The 22386-nt window shown below is 44.9% G+C and overlaps 1 protein-coding gene across 18 annotated transcripts in view; it reads right to left on the reverse strand.

Annotated features, from left to right (window-relative positions):
* Ralgps2 (Ral GEF with PH domain and SH3 binding motif 2) overlaps positions 1-17893 on the reverse strand; it is a 180247-nt gene extending 162354 nt beyond the window's left edge. For 10 of the 18 annotated variants that reach the window (XM_087580905.1, XM_087580891.1, XM_087580881.1 and 7 more), the window contains exon 1: positions 17748-17893. The gene's annotated coding sequence lies outside the window, so the exon portion shown is untranslated. Of the gene's footprint in view, positions 1-7412; positions 7564-15847; positions 16000-17747 lie in introns of those variants that run through there. The other 8 variants (XM_087580893.1, XM_087580882.1, XM_087580913.1 and 5 more) reach the window with 6 other exon arrangements.
* Between the last annotated feature and the right edge of the window lie 4493 nt (positions 17894-22386).

A 22386-nucleotide genomic window follows, 5' to 3' on the forward strand; every position in this document is an offset into this window, starting at 1 on the left:
GTAGTGCGGAAGCTTCTCAGTGTATGCAATCTGACTGCGTCTTTTGATTTTGCTGCTCCAGGACACGCAGACACACAGGAGTGCCAAGTTTAGGACTTCCCCATGTTTTCCTTTAATAGTTTAAGACTTTGGAGCTTATATTTAAGTCTTTAATCAATTTTGGATGAATTTTCATGTACAATTTAAGAGCAAATTTCACGGTATCATAATATCCATCTCTCCCAGAATCATTTACTGAAGAGACCATTCTTTCCCCGCTGTGTGGTCTTAATGCTCTTATTAAAGGCATATAGATCCTTGATTTTTCTGTATCTATTTCTGTACCGGGTGTCCTACTGTTTGGATTATTCTAACATCATTTAGAATTAGGGAATACTATTCCATTATCTTTATTCTTATACTCAGAATTTCTTTGGCTATTCAGGGTCCCCATCAGAACTGTTCTATCTGTAAAATATGTCCATGAATGTTTAAAATGTTTTGTTAGCATATGCTGAGTATGTAGGACAGTGAGTTTCATTATGACATTTATGCCATAGGAGCTTTGGTAGAGATCGTATTCAACGTAAGCATTGCTTGAGAGGAATGGATGCTTTCGTAGCATACGTCGATGCCCTGATCTACAACAGCCTTGTATTTGTGTCTCTGTCAGTTTCTTCTGTCAAGACTTTAAACCGCATAAGTCTGTTATCTCCTTGCTCAAATGTATTCCTTAAATATCTTATTCTTTTTGGTACTATTATAAATGAGATCTTTCTTTTTGTTTGTTTGTTTGTTTGTTTCTTTTTTTCAGAGCTGGAGACTGAACCCAGGGCCTTGCGCTTCCTAGGCAAGCGCTCTACCACTGAGCTAAATCCCCAATCAGATCTTTCTTAATTTTTTCTCTCTTCCTTTCTGTTCTTCATTTACTTTCCCCACCCCCATTCCAGGTTCTCATGTATTCCAGACTAGGAGGCCTTGAACTCACTACATAGCTGACAATGACCTTGAAGGTTTGGTTTTCTTTCCACCCACAAGTGCTAGAATTACAAATGTCCACTGCCACATCTGGTCAATATAGTGCTAGAGACCAAACCCAGGACTCCTGCAGGCTTGACAAGCACTCTACCAACTGAGTCACACCTCCATTCCTTTAATTTCTCTTTTAGATAGTTCCTGTATAGTGTGTAGAAATTGGAACTGACTTTCATATATTGACTTTGTCTCCTGGAGCACTGTTGGTTGAGTCTTTAGGGTTTACATATGTAAGACTCTGACATCACAAATGCAATTTAATTTCTTCCTTTTCAATTTAGATGCCTTTTACTATTACTATTCCTACTAACACCTTCCCCCACCCATCCTCATTCTGGGGACTGAACCTAGTGCCTTGTGCCATGAGCCATATTCCCAAACTTACACATACGCGTGCGCGCGCGCGCACGCGCGCGCACACACACACACACACACACACACACACACACACACGTAATTGAGTCAATAAGGTTTTCTTTTCTTTTTGTTAGTTGTTTGTCCTTGAATTTTGCTTTGGTTCTGAGGCAAGATATCAGGCTCAGGCTAGCCTTGAACTTACTACATAGCCCAAGATGACCTAGAACTCCGGAGTTTACTGCTTCCATTTCCCAAACGTTAGGATCACAGTTGAGAACCATCACACTCAGCTGAGGCAACAATTCTTATCCTGACTTTCCCTGGCAACTTTTCTTTCTTCTGTGACAATTCTAGTTCAAACCCAACATTTTTATTGCAACCCATAATCAAAGCATGCAATTAAGCTAAATATGGTAGTGACATTCTAACAGAAATGAATAGTTACAATAAAACATAGTTACATAATATTGGCTTGGAGTTGATAAAATTAACCTCATAGTCTTTCCACAAAAGCACTCTTTCCGGGGTTGGGGATTTAGCTCAGTGGTAGAGCGCTTGCCTAGCAAGTGCAAGGCACTGGGTTCGGTCCTCAGCTCGGGGGGGGGGGGGGAGCACTCTTTCCCCACTTCTCTTCTTAGGAGTGTGAGAAATAGAAATCTAAGCTTTGAGGTTGGCAGGTTCTTAGCAGAGAGCACCCAGCCGTTTCTCTCAAAGCGCTCTAGCTAGCGCTGTGCTGGAGTTGAAGCTCAACGACAGAGCATTGTCCTAGCACCTTTGAGGCTCTAGGTTCAATTTCTAGCACCACTAAAAAAATAAGTTAAATAAAAGATATAGCACAGTGTTCAATGTCTGGGATCCACACACGATCTTCTGGACTCCTCCAAGGACTTAGGTCACTTCTCCAGCTCTGCCCTTTGTAGCACACACCTTGTCTTCTAGGCTCCAGATGCCTGCACTCCACTGCTGCTGCTGCTGCTCTTGGTGGTCATCTCATGGTACTGGCATCTCCAACACACTGCTGTCTTCCACTGCAACTAGGCTTCACCAATAGCCTCCTACAGGCTTTCTTCATAGTGCCAAGCCTCAACTTCTTTGTATGACCCCTTCAGTCCTGGGCCATCAACTGCAACTGAGGCTGCACCTTCACCATGGCCTCTCACAGTGCACAGCCTCAGCTGCTCTTCATGACCTCTTCATGCCTTCAAAACCAGTACCACCTTGGTGACTCTTACACACTACCAAGTCCAGCCACAGCAGGAGGTACAAGGTACAACCTTGGCTATCTCTGGAACACAGCTTCTTTGTGCTCTCAGAAAACACTGCCCAGAAGATTTCACCTCAGTGATGCTGGTCTCTTCTTTCTTTCTTTCTTTTTTTTTTCTCTCTCTCTCTCTCTTTTTCGGAGCTGGGGACCGAACCCAGGGTCTTGCGCTTGCTAGGCAAGCGTTCTACCACTGAGCTAAATCCCCAACCCCACTGTTCTCTTCTTAATCACCACTAATTTCTTAGCTCCAGCTGACCAGCATCAATAGTCCCAGTAATGCAAAGATTTTGCTTTAGTAGTTCTGGTATCTTCAGCCCCAGCTAACAAAAGTCACAGAATCATCACAATCAAAATGCAGCATCCCTGATAAGAGTCTAAAATTTCACAAGCCAGACATTTCACAAGCCAGACCTCCATCTTCTGCACTGTTCTCAACATTATCTTCCAAGCTCCTACAGAACATCCCACAGAGCTCTTAACACCCAATGGCTCTTCTAGCTCAAAGTCCCAAAGTCCTTCCACAGTCCTCTCCAAAATATGGTCATGTTGTCATGGAAATACCCCACTATGCTGGTAACAATTTGTCTTAGTCAGGGTTTCTATTCCTGCACAAAATCACAACCAAGAAGTAAGTCGGCGAGGAAAGGGTTTACTCAGCTTACACTTCCACATTGCTGTTCACCAAAGGAAGTCAGGACTGGAACTCACAAAGGTCAGGAAGCAGGAGCTGATGCAGAGGCCACGGAAGGATGTTACTTACTGGCTTGCTTCACCTGGCTTGCTCAGATTGCTTTCTTATGGAACCCAAGGCTACCAGCCCAGGGATGGTACCACCCACAAGGGGCCCTCACCCTTTGATCAGTAATTGAAAAAATGCCTTACAGCTGGATATCATAAAGGCATTTCCTCAACTGAGGCTCCTTTCTCTGTGATAACTCCAGCTTGTGTCAAATTGACACACAAAACCAGTCAGTACATTTTCCCAAGAGGGAGAGACAGAGAGAGACAGACAGGGAGTGATACCCTGGGAACCAGAATCAAGGATTGTTGTTTTTATTGTTGTTGTTTTGTTTTGTTTTATTTTATGTTTTGTTGTTTTTTGCAAGCCAGACCCAGGCTCTACCCCTAAGCCACACAGCCGCCCTATCATGATTCTCTGACCCATGTAGTTATAGCTGTAAGTGAAATAAGATAAACTGTACAGAAACACTAAAGATGGTGAACACTGGGTGTGAGGGTTTGTAGTATCCTCATCTGAATCTGAGTTTGCACAAAGGGCAGACTGTGAGTGATGGGTGCTCATCCATTCTGCCCTGTATGGTCTTGTGTTGCTGTTTTCCCACCGGGCACTAACTCATTGGATTAGACGTTAAGTTCAATAGGTTGCATTGGTGGTTTAAGGCACCACTATACGCCAGGCCTCCTGTGAACTCCAGAAGCTTCCTGTGAGTTTGTACCCCTGTAAGCTTCTCTTTTCCCCTCAAGCCTCAGAGTGAGTCAGTGTTGGAGTGGAGACTTTTTATAGGTCAGGATCTACTCATAAAGACCATGATAGGTCCAGATTCATGTCCTACCTTGTGCAAAATGCTCACATACTTAAAAAGCAAACCAGGTCATTTGAAAGGCAAAGCGCAGTAGCTTGGATCCATAATGACTTTACATTCTGCCTATTAGAGGCTTTGCTTGTATCTGTCAATCAGGAGGCATAAGGCTGGGCACACAGGTACAGGAAGTTCCCCGGGGTGGATGATAAATGTTGCTACTGCTCTTCTGTTAGGTGAACTCACACAATGTCTTAGAGCTGTTACTCTGCCTTCTTTAGGAAACAGGGTCTCTAATTGTAGCCCAGGTTGGCCTCAGACTTTTAATTCTTCCGTCATTCTTTTAAGTTCTGGGGCAACAGGTTTGCAGGAGCACCACCAGGAGCACCGTCAGGAGCACCACCAGGAGCACCACCAAGAGCACCACCAGGAGCACCACCAGGAGAACCGTCAGGAGCACCACCAGGAGCACCACCAGGAGCACCACCAAGAGCACCACCAGGAGAACCGTCAGGAGCACCACCAAGAGCACCACCAGGAGCACCACCAGGAGCACCGTCAGGAGCACCGTCAGGAGCACCACCAAGAGCACCACCAGGAGCACCACCAGGAGCACCGTCAGGAGCACCACCAAGAGCACCACCAGGAGCACCACCAGGAGCACTACCTAGTCATCCTTGTCTTTTTTTTTTTTTTTTATGTTGTCAGTGGCAGAAATGGACTCTCCTGCTGAGGCAGGAGGACCTGCCTGCCTGAGAGCAGGGGCTGTACCTAATGTCACTACTGATTTCTAGTTTCCCAGTGCCAAGCACTCGGGTAGGGATGGTGGACCAGTAGTATGGCCTAAAAGACCAATAAATCCTCTCTATCCCAGCCCCATTTTCTTGTGGGAAAGCAAAATGATCACTGGGGGACTTCAGGGTTTGAGGCTTCGTCCTTTAAATCTCTGAAAGCAGAACCGGGGAGAGCCCTGGGGAGTGGCACAGGGCAGGAAAAGTTTAAACCTTTCTAACTCTTCAGCCTCACCAAGAAACACTACATATTTAAACCCAACTTGCTTGAATCAATGGACTTTGAAGCTGATTGATCTTCCACTGGTCCTTGGGATAAGGGAGGACAAAGGTTATATCAAATAATCCGGGCCCAGCCTATGTTAACTGGCTGCAATTGCTTGGCTGTTTTGTTTTGTCTCGTCTGAGTCATGGTCTCCCTATTAAGTTCTAGCTCACCTGGAACTTTGTGTACAGACCAGGCTGACTACAAACTCACAGAGATCCTCCTGCCTCTGCCTTCCAAATGCTGGAATTAAAGGACATGGGCTACACCACACCTGGCAACTGGTTGTATCTTTAACTTTGCGTATGTGGCAATATACATTTCCTGTCTAATCGCATTTAGTAAACAAGCCGATGGCAGTCATTACATTAACAGCATTGGTGACCAAGTACATCTGCTTGTTCACCCAGCAGATAGATCTGAGGGAAGGCTGTGTAACAGGAGCCAATGTCTAGGGAACAAAACACAGCCGCTGCATGGCTTTGTAGAACTTCCTTCATTTAGCACCGAGGGAGGAAAATAATAAGCAGCAGAAATAAGAAATAAATAGATTATGCGGGATGTTATCGGGCAATAAAAGCTTTGTTAGTATTTGGGTACGGTGTGTCCAGTATCTGCTGACCTCTGTGTCTTCAGATAGCCGCAGACCTTTGCCATCTCTTACCCATTCCCCACTAAGCCCAACCCCTAAAGACTGGTTAAATGCAGAGCGTTCACTAGTTACTAAATACCCAACAGAGTCAGACTGGCAGGGGAGATCGTCAATATCAAAGTGTAAAGGTCTCAACCACACACGAATGCTGTGCTTGCCCCTAAACAACTTTCACTTTCTCAACAGCAATCGAGACCCTGGATTCAGACAGAAAAACATGCCTTGTTCATGAGTAACATAACTTTAAAAAAAAAAAAAAGGCTCAGTTGAAACATGTGCTTTTGTAATTTTAAGTTTGGTTAAAAAAAAAAGGCCAGTGAGAGGGCTCAGTGGGTAAAGGTGACTGCCACCAAGCTTCTTGTGCGTGCTCATACACACAAGTAAATGTAATAAAAACAATTAAAAGAGATAATTGCATTTTTGCGATTTCTTTCAAGTATTTAAAGTAACAAAGGAAGGAACTTGTGAGGGAAGAAATGGGTAGTTATTGTACTGTGCATGACAATGGGAAAGGAGCTTTCTTTTGTCAAGTGTAAGGATGCTATCAACTGTTCCCCATGAAGTGTTGAGCTTCCGAAGTTCACAAGGAATAGGAGTGTGTGTCCGTGTGCATGTGTTTGTGTGCATGTAAAAGTTTACTGTAAGCAAGTCTGGAGAAGGAGAGAAGTCATATGTACATGAATATGAGCCCAGCCCACAGGTTGACCATAGTCAAATTCGACATTGCCAGCCCAGGCAATGGGCTGCACGCTGAAATTGACATATTGTTAGCATAGCGTCCCAGCCCCAAATGAATAACCTAGGAGAGCATCAGACAGAACAAACTGAGGGACAGTCAATTAGATAAATGACTGGATCTGTTTCTTTTTCTGAGTCTCATGCTGTTGCCCGGGCTACAGGATGTAGCCTATACTGGACTTGAACTAGTAGTAATTCCTCTGCCTCAGCGTCCCAAGTGCTAGGATGACATACATGAGCCACCACACTCATCCCTGATTCAACTTCTTTTAAAAAAAAGTATTGTGAAAGCAAAGAGATTCTGAGGAGCTACTGTGATTAAAAGAGGCTGAGAGGTAGGGCGAGCAGCTGCCCTTATTTGCTTGGCTCTCAGGACTCTGAGTGCTAACGTGAAGAGGGTCCAGGCAGACCAGAACATGCCGAGAGCCCTGCTAGGGACACACAGTAATTAAAAGCAACCTGTGAAAGGCAGGGTCCTGGTGTGGGCTCTAGATTTCAGGGGGAAGTAGTATAAAAGATGTTATCAGAATGCCGCACGTAATCACAACACGAACCTTTAATAAAATGTGGCAAAATAGACATCGGATACAATCGCCATCTTAGCTGTTTTACGGGGACAGTCTAGCGGCAGGGAGCACATTTACCGTTCTGTGAAGCTGTCATTACAATCCCATCTCTAGAAATAGAAACTCAGAGTCTCTCAGACAATTAATCCTCATTACCTCTTGGCCCACCATTCATTCCTTTTCTAGGAATTTGCCCTTCCTAAGCCCCTTCCCAGTGAACTCACAGCACTGCATGTATTCCGTTGTGTCTGGGGTAATGTTTCCAAAACTCATGTTCGCTGTAGCATGCTTCAGAATTTCATTTTCTCTTAAGGCTGGATCATATTCTAATGCCTGCATGTCCCGCCTATTGTTTACATGCTTGTCTTTTAAGTGACAGAGGGGGAGTTGAGCCCAGGTTCTCACACGTGCTAAGCCAAGAATTCACCTACTGACCTATATCCCAGTCTTCACTTTTGTTGTTCTTCAAGGGGTTGAGGGTTTGCTGCGTGGTAAGTGACTTGTCTCGAAAGCGCAAGGCCCTGTGTTCTGTCTCTAGCACCAGAAAAAGCAAAAAATTCCTGAGAAATCTGAGAGGAATTTGTTATGTAGCACAGGCTAGCTTGATCTTAGACCTCCTTCTCAGTCTCCGTGTGCTAGGACGAGGTGTGTATAGGGTTAGGAGTGTCGGCCACGTGCCTGGGACTTCATTCATTTCCTCAGGGGTATTTAGGTTGTCCTCTCGTGAACAACACTAGGTTGTTCCTACAATCTGTCTCTCGTGAACAACTCTGCTGGGAGAAACGGCATGCATGTGAACTTTCATATTAAAGGAACCCTTCAATGCAAAATTTCCTGAATTTGATGTCTATACTGAGACTGTATGAAAATGTCTTAGAAAATGCTTCTTACCATATTTGAAGGCAGATGGGCACAGCATATGCAGGGTACTCTTAAATGCTTTTGAAAAAAAAAAAGCAAGAAAGAGAAAAGGAAATGTGGAAAAATAGTAGTAAAAATTGATGACTCTAAATAATGGGCACACAAGTTCCCTGTCACAGGCCTGCAGCCTTTGTATGATTATATATATATATATATATATATATATATATATATATATATATATATATATATATGAAAGCAAGGAAGACAGAAACGTCACTAATAGTGCTCAGGCCTCATGGGGAGGCAGCATCTATGACGAGCTAGCCCTCACCGGCCTGTGAATGGAATGAAGTGAGTGGAAGGCTGAGGTTAGCATCCATCACAGCATAGCTGGGCAGCATCCGCCGCTGTGAATGGAAGAGGCTGCTGTGAGCTTCTGAATGCTCTGCTGTTTGTGTTTCTCAGCCTCTCTCTGCTTCTCCTTGAGGGCCTTCTGTTCTTATAGGTCACTGGGCCATGTGGTACAGAACAGGATGACCTTGAAGTGAAAGGGACCCGTAGCTTTGTAACTCGTGTTTCATGACCGGGCTGTGGTAGTAGCAGGTGTGTTTTAGGGGGTTAGAGGATGTAACGTGATGAAAAAGCAAAGCACCAAATCTCACCTAGGCACGAGGGTTCATTTGGGAGATGTAGGGCTGGGGAAGAGACATTGTAAATGAAGGCTGAGCGGCAGAAAACAATTTCATTCTTTCTCCCTTTTTCTCTCATGCCCTTCCTCATCCATTCTTTCTTTGCACAAGGCCGCATGGCCAATGCTATGCAGAGTCTGAAATGGAGGGCCCCTGGCACAGAAAGCTTTAGGCATGTCCAGCTGCCACCCATTGGCTGCAGGTGCTCCAGGACAGCTATGAATACATTTGTGGACCACAGTGTCATGTTGCAATGTCAAAGGTTACTCTGGATGTGTTTATTTGCTTATCCAGTGGCCTTTGTCACAACCTATTTGGAATCTCTTTACTCTGCCAAAACTGTTTGGAAGCTGGGTGGGGTGAAAGCTGGGGCTCCTACAGGACATTCAGGAGCTGGGGGCGGGGCATGGTTGGAGTACTCAGTCCTAGGCATCTGCTCCCATTGGCCAGCAAGCAGGATCCCAGTGGCCAATGGGATCACTGGGCAGTTGTTAATGTGGCTGCATGGGTTAAGGCAGTGGGAGTGGGTGCTGCTTGTAGGCAGATCTTCGTAGGTCAGTGGCAGTTGCCAGTTCTCTGCACTAGGAACAGAGGTCCAGGAAGAACTGAGCACCAGTAACAAGTTGGGTTGTTCCGAATTCCAGCCCTAGGAATTGGGAAAGAATACACATGCTTCGAAGCTGAGGCCACGAGCCCAGCAACATAAACTAGGCTGTTCTGGAGCCCAGCATTAGGAATCTTAAGGCGAGCGATGTTGGCCCACGTGACTTCAGGTCCACACCTGCTCAGCTTTCAAGCCACATTGTTGCTTTCTCTTTGTTTCTTGCTCTCTGCTGCTTCTTTGTTCCTGTACCAGCTCAGGTCACACTACTGAAAATCCACTTGAGCAAAGGCTTCGTTAGATTTCACACACAGCTTCAGGTGATTCCCCCACGGACCCTAAGCAGCTTGAGGAGATCCTTGGACCAATTACAGCCATTAATTTTGAGTCAATTAGTGGTCCTTGCTCCAGCCAATTGTGGCCTTGCCTCTAAACACCAATCATGGTCGTTAAGGATTGTGTGGTAAACCAAACTTAGCCCCTTTGTCTCCAATCACAATAGTCCCTTCACCAAGGAAAGTGCTCCCTGTCTCACCAGCTCTAGTTGAGTTGTACCTTCTGGCGACTGGGGACCATCAGCTGGCTCTTGGTGCCTTTATCTCAAAGGAGGTGGGGATGTAAGTGTAGTCTGACTATTTCTTAGACAAAGTCCTCTGGCCCAAGGCAGTTCAGGAAACAAGAGAGTTCAATAGCTGATAATTAGAGAGTCAGTTCCACCCATCCGCAAGGTTTTTGCTTATTTGTGGGAAAATGAACCTTAGAAGGCATTCTCATAATATAAACGTGAAGAACTTACCATTAACTCTAATAGTGATGTTTTTCTTTTCAATTGTTTTTTAATTAAATCATTTACATCCCAATTACAGTTTCTCCTCCCGCTTTTCCTCCTTGTCTCTCCCTCTCACCTCCCCTCTTCCCATACCCCTCTCCTTTTCTCCTCAGAGAAGGAGCGGTTGCCCATGGTTATCAATCCGCCTTGGCATATCAAGTTGCAGTAGGACTAGGCACATCTTCTCCTATTGAGGCTAGGCAAGGCAGCCCAATCAGAGGAAAGGGTTCCAAAGGCAGGCATCTGAGTCAGAGACAGCCCCTATTTCTACTGACTAACAGTAATTTTAATAGTTTAAAACATGCTTTAACCAATATCTGCCCAGTTCCTAGAGGAAGATGGGTCTGCTTAGTCTGCCTGTAATCCCAACACATGGAGGCTGAAGCAGGAGGATTGTGGAGGGTTTGAGTTCAATATCAGCAGGGTTCCCAGCATAGAGACACAGTTTCAATAACAACAAAATATGATGATGATGATGGTGATGATGATGATGGTGGTGATGATGAAATTAAGCCAGGCTTGTTGGTGACACTTGCCATGTGAGGCAGTGAATTAGTCAAGGATCTCTAGAGGAAGAGAATTCAGAGAATGTGTATGTCTGTCCATCTGTATATCTGTCTGTCCGTATGTATGTATGTATGTATGTATGTATGTATGTATGTATGTGTGTGATTTATTAGAAAGGCTTTCAGGCTCTGCTCCATCTAGTCGAACAACGGCTTGTAGTAGAAGGTCCAAGAATCCCATAGTTCTTCATCTCATGAGGCTGGAAGTCTCAGATGGACTTCAGTATATGCCAGAATCCTAAAGAAATAGGCTCTACAGCCAGTGAAGGAATGGACTTGCTAGCAAGAGCAAGCAGGCAAGGAGCGAGCTTTCTTCTTCCATGTCCTGTATAAGCTGCCAGCAGAAGATGTGGCCCAGATTATAGGTGGAGCTTCCCACCTCAGAGATCTAGATTAAAAGTGGGTCTTTCCATTTCAAATGGTATCATTAAGGGAAAAAAAAATCCCTCACAGGTGTGCCCAACCATTTGGATTCTGTTAATTCCAGAGGAAGCCAAATTGACAGCCAAGAATAGCCCTCTGAGGCAGTGATCAGGCACTGGAGGAAGCATCTACTCCTTGCCTGCTATACTGTGAAGGTGACTGTTACTGATGGTGACAGCTTTTTTCCAAAGAGTTGTTGGAACTAGAGAACTTTGCCAGAGGCAGTTCTTCTGGGCCTGTTCCTGGCCTTGTTGTCTTCATTAACCCTTCCTCTGCCTGGTTCTTTTTTTTTTTCTTTTCTTTTTTTTCCGGAGCTGGGGACCGAACCCAGGGCCTTGCGCTTGCTAGGCAAGCGCTCTACCACTGAGCTAAATCCCCAACCCCCTCTGCCTGGTTCTTACAACATGGGAGAGAGGAGCATTGTCCTCAGCTGAGGGGAATATCCAGGAATTCTCCTACCAACAGATCCTTGCCTTTTAAAGAAAGAAGACAGACAGACAGACAGACAGAAAAAACCCAATGGGATTGTGCTTATTTTAATCCCATTTTGTTGTCTGTCTATCTGTATTGTTTTTTAGATATTAGTGAGGAAGGTTGGATCCCGTTTTGCTTGTCTTGGGTGTAAACACACCTGGACAGGTGAGGTCTGGCTTGAGTGAGTCTAGCAGTCCTCCTGCCTCCACCTTCCATGGGCTGGGATCACACATGCAAGACTTCTCTTCAAGCAAGATTGAGAAGCTAGGCCACCGTCTACAATGCAGGACTGGTTGTTATCACTCTAGTCTACCTCAGTTTCTCCTTACTTTAAGCACTGAGACTAGATTAACAAAGATATGCAGCGCTGTGGGTGGGAGGAAGAGGTAAGGTTTCATTGTGAGTGATTTGTATCCTTTTGAATCCTGGTTTTGTCTTCTCAGTTGTAGCTTAAAAGAAGTGAAGTCTGGCATGTGCGTTCTTAAGACCTGGGAAGTAGAGGCATGAGGATTGCTGGTTTGAAGTCAGCCTGAGCTAAAAAATAACACCCTGCCTCAAAAACAACATAAACAAAAACCACCCAACAATGAAAATAAAGCCAAGTAACCAGGTGGTGGTTGCACACAATTCCAGCACAGGGGAGGAGGAGACAGGTGGATCTCTAGAGGTTGAGGTAAACCTGATCTACAGAGCAAATTCCAGTACAGCCAGAGCTACACAGAGAAACCCTGTCTCAACCTTGCCCCCTTACCCAAAGCTAGAGAAAGAATATCAATACAAAGCAAGCTCAAACTGTATCTGTGCCGTACAGCAATGCTATTGTAAAATGATCTATGTCTTCGTGACTGGGTGGAGCTACTGTTGTTCAGGGCCTCAGAGGAAGACATCAAGAGAGTCGACATTTTCCTTATCTGAAAGAAACAGACCATGGAGGACAGCTGTCTTACTTTCTTCATGTGTGATGGTGTGATACTTTCTTTGTTGTGTGAGGACTCGCTTAGCGACAGCATGCAAGGCATACAGTGGGTACCCCATGATTTAACACCTCATAAATGTGATTTTCTCTCCAAGTCTATCAGAAAATGGGATGGGGAGGGCACTCTGGAGTCAGGAAGAGGCCAGCACAAACTGAGTGTTCCTACCACCCATGGAGATGCTGCTGGTTTGCGAGCTGGTGGGAGGCACAGTGGGAGGATGATTTTGCCAAGCAGACAAATGACCCAGTTAGAGGATAGGGCTGAAGTGATGCTGAAGGCTTCATTAAGTCGTGGCTTTGGCACAGCATAATGAGTTGCTGCTTGCATCCTGGAGGGGAGGTGGAAGCCAGGCAACTGTACCAGGCTTCGCCTGTCCTCCAATTAACCACTTGATTTTAATAAAAAAACAACAAAACAAAACAAATGAGCAGATCCTCTGGGCTTTGCTGGACTTATCTAGGTCATTTCCAGAATCTTCACAGTCAGTGGACTCTGCACCATTGACACAAGTCTGCGACGTCTGCAGGAAACCGGATTTCCCAAAAAGTTGAATGTGCATCTTCAGAGTAAGGCTGCCAAGTACAACTTCAAATACAAAAAATCTCACTTCCTAAGGCAGGATGGCCTTTGAAGCAACCACACCAAAAACCATGGAGGTGATCCACTTGGGACCCCGCTGTGATTATTTTTTGATGATTAAAAACTCAACACTCTCCCCCAAATATTTCCAGTGTGTCTTTGAGAAGTAGGACTCCCATTCTCCGGTGTTCAAGGGGAAACAAACAAACAAACACCAGTAACAAAGAATCCCCAACACTTGCCGGACCTTGCAGCAATAAGCAGTTCCTCCAGGAGCACCGAATACAGGCCATTGTTAGATTCTGTTGCAACCACTTGTTTCTGACATTTCAAGAGCAAAGGGGCCTCTTCCTGAATATCTACTGAGGCCACAGGAAAGCTAACTGTTAGAGTTCTTTATCTTTTCCTGAGGCTTTGGCCAAGCCTTCGAATCTTTGGTTGGTAGCAGAACTCTCCTTTATTCCTAGCTTCCCATTTCACAGACAGGCACATGCACGCACACATACACACACACACACACACACGCACACACACAAACATGCACACATACACGTACACACATGCACACCATACATATATACACCATACACATGTACACACATACACTCATGCACATGCACATACACATATACATACACACCACATACATGCACACACACTCACACACATACACACATGCACATGCATACACATACACATCACACACACATGCACACACACACACATACACACACACACACACACACTCACACATACACATACACATACAACACCACCACCACAGCCACAAAAGAACTCCTATCTGTGACACATTCAGCATTTGCTCAGAACTGTGCCTTTCCTAGCTGTTTCTTTTTGGTCAGTCATTTGCCCTCTGCCAGATCAGTTCTGTATTTACTGTCACACAGACCTTGTGATCTTTATGTTCCCCCCTTTGTTATTTCCCCACCTGCTAAGTCTGTCCTCCTCCTCCCTCTCCTCCTCCTTCCTCTCCTCCTCTTCCTTCTCCTCTTCTTCTTCCTTAGTTACCTATCTGATAGGCCCTTCCAGCCCGTCAGAGTCAAGTAGAAATTTAAAAGATATAATATACTAATGTTAATTATTCTTCCAATTCATTTACTCATCCTTCCTTCATTCATTCTTGCAACCAGTATTTAGGAAGAGCCCAGTGTGAGTTGCTCACTGTTCTAGAAGTTGGGATACTGTGTTGAATAAGATAGTCTTTAGATTCTTGATGATTTTTACTGCAGTGTGGAAGACAGTATACTAACAGGTACTTCAGGCTGACCAATGAGCTATAAGGAAAACATTGTTAAATAACAATAAATGAGGCAATTAATTAATTTTTTTAAAAGGTAAGGTAGGGGTTGGAGCGTGGCCTTGGGAACAGTTCTGTTCTCCATGTGGTGGAAAGGAGGATTTCTTTGAGGAGTTCTTTTGTTATTTGAACAGAAACTTAAGTTATTAAAATAAACTGTCTACCAATTAATACAAGTGAAGAATGTTTGAAGTAAAAGGAAGTTCCTGAGACATGGATGTTCTAGAGAGATAAAAGGTGGGACAGAGCATAGAAGAAAATGTGTTGGAGTAGAGAGGGGAGGGATGCCAGGCATGGGTGGGGAGCAGAATCCAGAGCTCTTCCTCAGTGTTCAGTTTGGTACCCCAAGGGGCATGGTGCCCATTCCCAGGAGGAAACACTTGGGGGAACAAAGTGAGCACAGGTTTGTATAGACAGACAGTGAGGCTCTTGGATCTTTAAACAAGCTTACTTTTCCCAACTCATTAAATATATGAACCCTTTAGACAGCCCGGGATAGATGCAGAGCAGACTATGGGATGCATAAGAATCTGTGGCCCAACAAGAGGTATAATAGAAACTTGAAACTCATCAAAAGCAAGGAGCCTGCATAACGTAACTTCAGAAAATAACGTAGGTTGAAATGACAGAAGGCCAGGGCTCTGGGACCCAGCAGCATCTGGAGGTCAGGAAGGAGGTACTAGAAGGTGGGTCTTGAACTTCTGTTCTTGAGAACTGCACATTCAGGCATAATGTGCGGTATAGTGACAGCTCCGTGCTAGATTTGTCAGGAAGGACCAAGGCTGCAAAGTTCTTGTGACTCCTTGTGTTCCTTCACAAAAGCGCCCTAAGAGTTGACAGTGTTCCATTCGTGTACATGTTCTTGGTAGGGTCCTTGATTGCCATGTGCTTCTCAGAGTTCCAAACTCTCAGAGCAGAAAGACACTGCCAAGCTCTACCTACCTACCTATCTATCTATCTATCTATCTATCTATCTATCTATCTATCTATCATCTATCTATCATCTATCTATCTATCGTCTTCTTTCATATGTTGTATCCCAATCACAGTTTCCCCTCCCTCTCCTCTCTCCAGTCTCTTTCCCCCACATCTCCTCTCCCTCAGATCCAACCCCAGCTCCTCACCCCCGGCATCCCCAGCCTCCTCTCAGGAAAGAGGAGGCTTTCCAGGGACATCAACAAAACAGAACAAGCTACAGTAAGACCAGGCACAGACCTCACATCAAAGCTGGATGAGGCAACCCAGTAGGAGGAACAGGGTCCCACAAATAGGCAAAAGACTCCGTGGCAGCCCCCATTCCCACTGCTAGAAATCCTACAGGAACAGCAAGCCACTTAACCATGACATGTGCAGAGGACTCCTGTAGGCTCCATGATCTCTATGAGCTCCTACCAGTCCGGGTCAGTTAATTCTGTGGGCTCTGTTCTCGTGGTATCCCTGACCCCTCTGCTTCCTCTGATCCTTGAGGGTTGAATTCTCAGAGTAGCTCACCTAGTAGTAATCAAAATCAGAGAAAATTATGCATAACTCAACTGTGTCATAAGCCAGCCCGAGGCCACAGTGTTCATTACGGTGCGGGCTGATCTAAGAGGAGAATCTACGACTGCCATTCTACCAGGCCCACCTAATTCCCAACTGAGTTTAAAAATGCATCCTTATTCCCACAGATAAGTGTAGCTCTCATCCCACATCAAAGAAGCTTTTCTTTGCGGCACCCAGAGACCCTTATAGGAAACCACAACTGGTCATAATGCAGAGATCACCTGACTGTGGGAAGTCCACTTCCAATAGACATGTCTACAATACGGCTCCTGCACCGGGGAACATTTCCGAAAAGGGGGAAGAAAGACCCTAAGAGGCAGAGGACCAGGAAATCTGCTGGGACTGCATCTCCTAGAAAGGAAGCTCTACCCATGACGTCTCTACAACACAGCTGCCTAAACAATTCAATGGTGATACCAATAGACGTGCTAACAAGGGGAAATTTCATGGGGTCCTATCCCTAGACAAAGAACTACAGGCAATTGATGACTACAGAGTGAGGGAGAATTAGTCTTTCTCAAAGATGAGCCTTCTAATTAGTTATCCAAAACAAAATGGTCAACCCTGAAACCACATAACAACAAGCAACACTAAATGAACTTAGCACATTGCGTTTACATATTTCTGCAAATAATTGAATAATTCACTAATAAAGAAAAGGGGCAGGGGTTGGGGATTTAGCTCAGTGGTAGAGCGCTTGCCTAGGAAGCGCAAGGCCCTGGGTTCGGTCCCCAGCCCCGAAAAAAAGAACCAAAAAAAAAAAAAAAAAAAAAAAGAAAGAAAAGGGGCCATCAGTTTAAGAAATGGTTGGAGGAGTTGGGGAGGGGTTGAGGGAGGAAAGGAAAGGAGGACTGTGGGATGGTTCTATTTTAATTAATTAAAAGAATGAAATAAAGCATTGCCAGCATCTAGGGCACCTGCAGTCCACTTAAAAATCAATTGCTACCACATGCACATCCTCTGCATGGTGCTTCCCATGTGGTCACTTACCAGCTACACTATACTCTGCACCATAGGCACTGCTCCTCATAGCCACAGACCAAGAGTCTGAGGCCCGAGAGAGTGCAGGAAGCTGGTGAGTCTGGCTCCTGAGCTGTTCTCTCAGGGGCACAGAGCAGCCTGTATCTACAACAACCCCTGGAACATTTTTGTGTGCATGAAATTTTAAGAGCCAAAGGCTCACTGGGTTTCAGGTTTGTAGCTCCGAGGTGTCTCCTTGCTCCACCAAGTTCTTTGACGTTTCTAAGCATCTAGGTTTAGTGCATGCATTCATTTCATGGATGACTCTTAATAAGACATGTTAAACACAGACAGCAGCTTATCGCATAGTTATAATTTCCAGAGGCACAAAGCATATGCCTGCACACTGAGACAGCGTGCGTCCATCCAATGCGCTGGCAGTAACTGCTCGGCGAGTTAAAGCCTCACATCAGGGACACTGACGCAGCCGGTTCCTAACGAGCATGTGTCTTCTTGTCCTCTGTTTATGCTTTCCCTCTGAAAGCCTTAAGTAATGATGAAAGAGGGGTTGGAGATATGGCTCAGTGACAGAGCACTTTCAAAGTGCACACACACACACACACACACACACACACACACACGCATATACACACATACACACACACAAACACGCACATAAACACGACAACGTCAAGGGTGCAGGTCAACGCTATGGCAAGCAAGCAAAGCCTGCTTGCCTCAGTAGCTGAGAAGAGATGGTCCCAGGCATGTCTCAACTAGGTGCTCCACAGACAGTGATCGATAAAGCCTGGTGATAAACGGGATGACCCAGGGCCTTCAGAGAAGACACTTTGTGGATTATTCTCTTGGCTTTGGATGATATGGGGTAAAGTGGGGTCATAGCAATACTAAAAAAAAAAAAAAAAAAAGGAACAAGTTGAACACCCATGCCTTCAGATCCCTGCAGATAACTTGAGCACATTGCTTCCTGTTGACGAGAACTGTGTCTTAACTATCACAGATCTCCACCCGTGTGACGTTTGTGTCATTTGGACAGCTGGACTGGTTACACTTGTTTGCAACCGTTGGACTATTAGTCATCGGTTCAGAGGTTGCTTAAGCAGCTCTCCTGGGCAATTTATCCTGCAAACATTTTAAAGCCCCATAGCAGAAACCAACAAAGGCAACACATCTATCATATGTTGTCTACTGAGACTGAAATAAAAATAAAAATGAAGGTTGGGGATTTAGCTCAGTGGTAGAGTACTTGCCTAGCAAGTGCAAGGCCCTGGGTTCAGTCCCCAGCTCCAAAAAAAAAAAAAAAAAAAAAAAAAAAAATGAAATGGAGTTGAGACTATTCCGTAGGCCTGGGGAGAAGGAACATTCACACGAGAGAGACCTTTTTTTTTTTTTTAAAGCTTTTAATAAAAGATTTATTTACTTATTTTATGTATATGAGTACACTGTAGCTGTCTCCAGACACATCAGAAGAGGGCATCGGATTTCATTACAGATGGTTGTGAACTGCCATGTAGTTGCTGGGAATTGAACTCAGGACCTCTGGAAGAGCAGTCAGTGCTCTTAACCACTGAGCCATCTCTCCAGCCCCAGAGACCACTCTTAAGGAATGGGCTGAATACATTGTTTTAGAAGAAAGAAAAAAGAGGGATGGAGGGGATAAGGGAGGAAGGGAAAAAGCAAAGTGGAGAGGAACAGAAGGAAGGTGGAATATGGGAGGTCACTAGTAGACCAGGAGCAGTCAGAATGAACTACCAAGACATATGTCCTGGGTGTCAACTGTCGGGTTTAGGAGAGGGGGTGAGGGAAAAGAGGAGGGTGGGATGGGGTGGGGAAGTGAGAAATGGTGAAAGTGGGGAGTGAACAGAAAATAAAGAACAAGAGAAGAAAGAAAAGGGAAGAGGAGAGGAAGAAGTGATGGGGCTGTGGGATGGCTTAGTGGGTGACATTCTTGCCTTACAAGCGTGGAGATCTGTATTCGAATCCCCAGACACCCCTGAAACTGGGTACGGCAGACACTTGAGCTACGGGAGGTAGATTGGAAGCTTTTGGGCCAACAAGGCTGAACTATACAATGAACAAGCAAAAAGAACCTCTCTCAAGCTGGAAAGTGAGGGTTTGTACTTGAGGTTGCCCGTTGACCTCTTTGTGAACACCATGGAGCATATATACCCCCTCCCCCCCACATAAACACATTTATACACACACAAACGAAAGAGTGGATAGAAAGGACCATGGGGGAGAGAGAAACGAAGGAAGACAGGGTGACAGACAGGCTGATGACAGCATAGATGCCCAGGCATAACTTCAGGTAAACAGTTTTTCTTAGGGTAAGCGCATCCCATGCGATGCCTGACACCACTTCTCCTACAGAATCATTTGCCGTCCCTTCAAGATTCTAATTTAAGTGAAGGTCAAGTGTTCTGCTTGGCAGCCATACTTGAATAGTGACTGTTAATTTCAGTTAGAGAAAGAGCTCTTTTGGAAAACAGATGTCTTGAGGAAACCAGGCCACGGCTACACCAGCAAAGAAAACACTTGCTAATTATGTCACACAGTGTGTCAGACTTATACATCTGAAACATATTAATAAACTAGCTATGGTAAGGGAGCGGGGTTACTCTGCTTTAAAGACTATCCATTTTATTGATCCACTTGGTAGCAGTTGGAATCCACTAAAATTGGACAATGCTGATTCTGGAACTCAGGGGCATAGAAGCATCTGGTGGCCATTCACGCCCTATCTTCAGCTTGCTCTCTCTCTGTACAAAGGCCTGATGGTATATATGCCTCACTACCATCTGTTTTAGTAATCTACATGAGTGGGTCCCCTGAACCACTCAGTTTCTGCCTAGTAACCATCTAAAGAAATAACCAACCCTGCCAAAGTCAAAACAGACCCTGAGAGAGAAAGCAGACTTAACACATCCTTCATACTATCACTTCACCATAACCTATCTGATTCCAATTTGTCCAAAGTGGTGATAGCCTAATTCAAAAACCAGGCACAGAGGGTTGGGACCATGGCTTAGTTGGTGGGTAAGGGAGATGGCTGCCAAACCTGCTGACCTGGGTTCAGTCATCAGAACCCGCATCATAGGAGAGAAATATATTCTGATCTCCATGACACACACATAGTACTATACAAACACAGGCAGACCCAGACTGAGGAGGAACAGGCATGACATGAGGGAAAAATTAAGTAAGAAAGTATGCAAAAAAATTTTCCCAAAGAGTCAAAACATTAACATGAGGCCAAAGTGGGTGGAAGGGCTATAAATGAGACCAAGTGGTAGGTACCACACACATGCACATATTTGCAGACACACACACACACACACACACACACACACACACACACAGAGGAAAACATGTACAAGCACACATATGCACATGCCTGCATGCACACATTTATATGTATATTAACATACACACATGTATGCACACACATGTTCATACATATTCATATATCCATTCACACATATGCATGCACACGCATGCATTCTGAGAACAGAAGGAAGCAACTCTCACCTGTATTTGTGGTAGAAGAAGAGGAGAAACAAAGAGGCCGGGAAACAGGCAGAAGGATGCAGAGTGTGTGGACTGGCCCATATTTGAAGTGTGGTCAGATGTAAGAATGTTTAACTTAGCTATTCTAGAAGAGGAAACCAAAACCTGTCAACAGACAGAGCAGGAGAATAAATAGATCTTGACACCGTTTAGGCAAGTGCTCTCAAAGAATGAGAGCTAACTACAGATAAAATGGGCTGTCACTGGGAGCTGCTGGCCCATGTTGAGAACTCATGTTTAGGGGATTATTGGCCTAGATGTGGTATGTGTTACTCCTGAAGTGCTATCAACTGGACCCTATCACTTTTATTAGTTGTTATGTCTTCAGTGTTTTACCCACTTAGAAAATCTACAAGACTGACTTTGTGAAGGAGAGGGCACTGTTGGCCTACCGTTCAAGAGGGCAATAGTTAGGGCAATAAAAATTAATATACATGTGGAAGTCATTAGCATATTGGAGATAAAGCAGATGGGAAAGGGGCTTATTTCAAGGGAAAGACAAGGAGACAAAAGCCATTATTTAGGGTCCTTGTCCCTCGAATCAGGTTCACCTCTGAGGTCATGCGTTCCCACACTCCATCCTGGACCTCATGAATCTAAAAGGTAGAGGCTAGGGAGACCCCAAGGAACTGCACTAAAATGCCCCAAGTGGGATTCTATTTTCGAAGTTTGTACCCACTGGAACAGGGATTTGTGTGAGGCAAAGACAGGAGTGTGAACAAGGGAAGCACGTGGTTGGTGTCTGCCCTTGGCTGGTGGCTGCTGTTGGTCAGAGCCGGCACCTGAATCAGTCAACGTTTCCTGGAACATAGAACGAAAGAACAATGATGTTCTTGAAGCCAGTGCAATCCCTAAACAACAAAAGTGAATTAAAGAACTCTGGTAGGGTGAGTCACAGCCTTGATGCTTGTCCCCGATTGAGACGTTCATCACTGACCTTGAGTCACCCACTGTGTCCATCGTTTGTAGCTTGTGAACAGGTTTTTCCACCATGGGTTATTCTAGGGTTTCTTGGTAGCAAATCTTCTCTGATTAACTGCAGTAGATTGGAGGTAGAAATTGAGAATTCATGGCTGGCTCAGAAGTTGTGTGAGGTAAAAGACTATGACTCAGTTAACAGAGAGTGGTAAATTGTTGGTAGGCATCCCATGCCTGGCTTAGCTTTTTTCTACCAGGATCAAGAAATCTCTGTGCCCATTGCTGCAGTTAGAGTAAGGCTGTAAGCCAGAATGCAAATGCCCTGGGAGAGGAAAGGGTATCACCATGCTATGGGCCCCTTATCCTAATCTAGCCTTTCCAAACATTGAACACAGACTCTTACAGATGTGAGAGATGCCCAGGAGGTCAAGGGTATGGCCTCAGGGGTAGGGAGAGGAATTGGGAGGCCAGCCTGTAGTTTCACTAAAGAGAGAAGCTGGGTAACAACTAAAGAAAACTCCACCCCAGTCCAAGAGAAACAACTGGTCTGACATAGACTGAGAAGCAAGAAGTCAAGCTGAACCAGTTATAATTTCATTGTCCCAGATGTGCTTCTGAGTTGTTAATTCATGGCTACTTTGTAAGGCACCTTTCATAACATGTAGCTGTTCTGTTTAAACAATTCCATCTTTCTCTCATAATTAATTTGAAAGTGACTTTCAGAGGACCTGCTGCTAACTTTCGAGAATGGTGCAATTTCTTTTTTTTTGGTTCTTTTTTTTTTTTTTTTTTTTTCGGAGCTGGGGACCGAACCCAGGGCCTTGTGGTTCCTAGGCAAGCGCTCTACCACTGAGCTAAATCCCCAACCCC

The sequence above is a fragment of the Rattus norvegicus genome, chromosome 13, assembly GCF_021556685.1.
Source record: "Rattus norvegicus strain SHRSP/BbbUtx chromosome 13, alternate assembly SHRSP_T2T, whole genome shotgun sequence".
In the NCBI taxonomy this organism is placed as follows: Eukaryota; Metazoa; Chordata; class Mammalia; order Rodentia; family Muridae; genus Rattus; species Rattus norvegicus.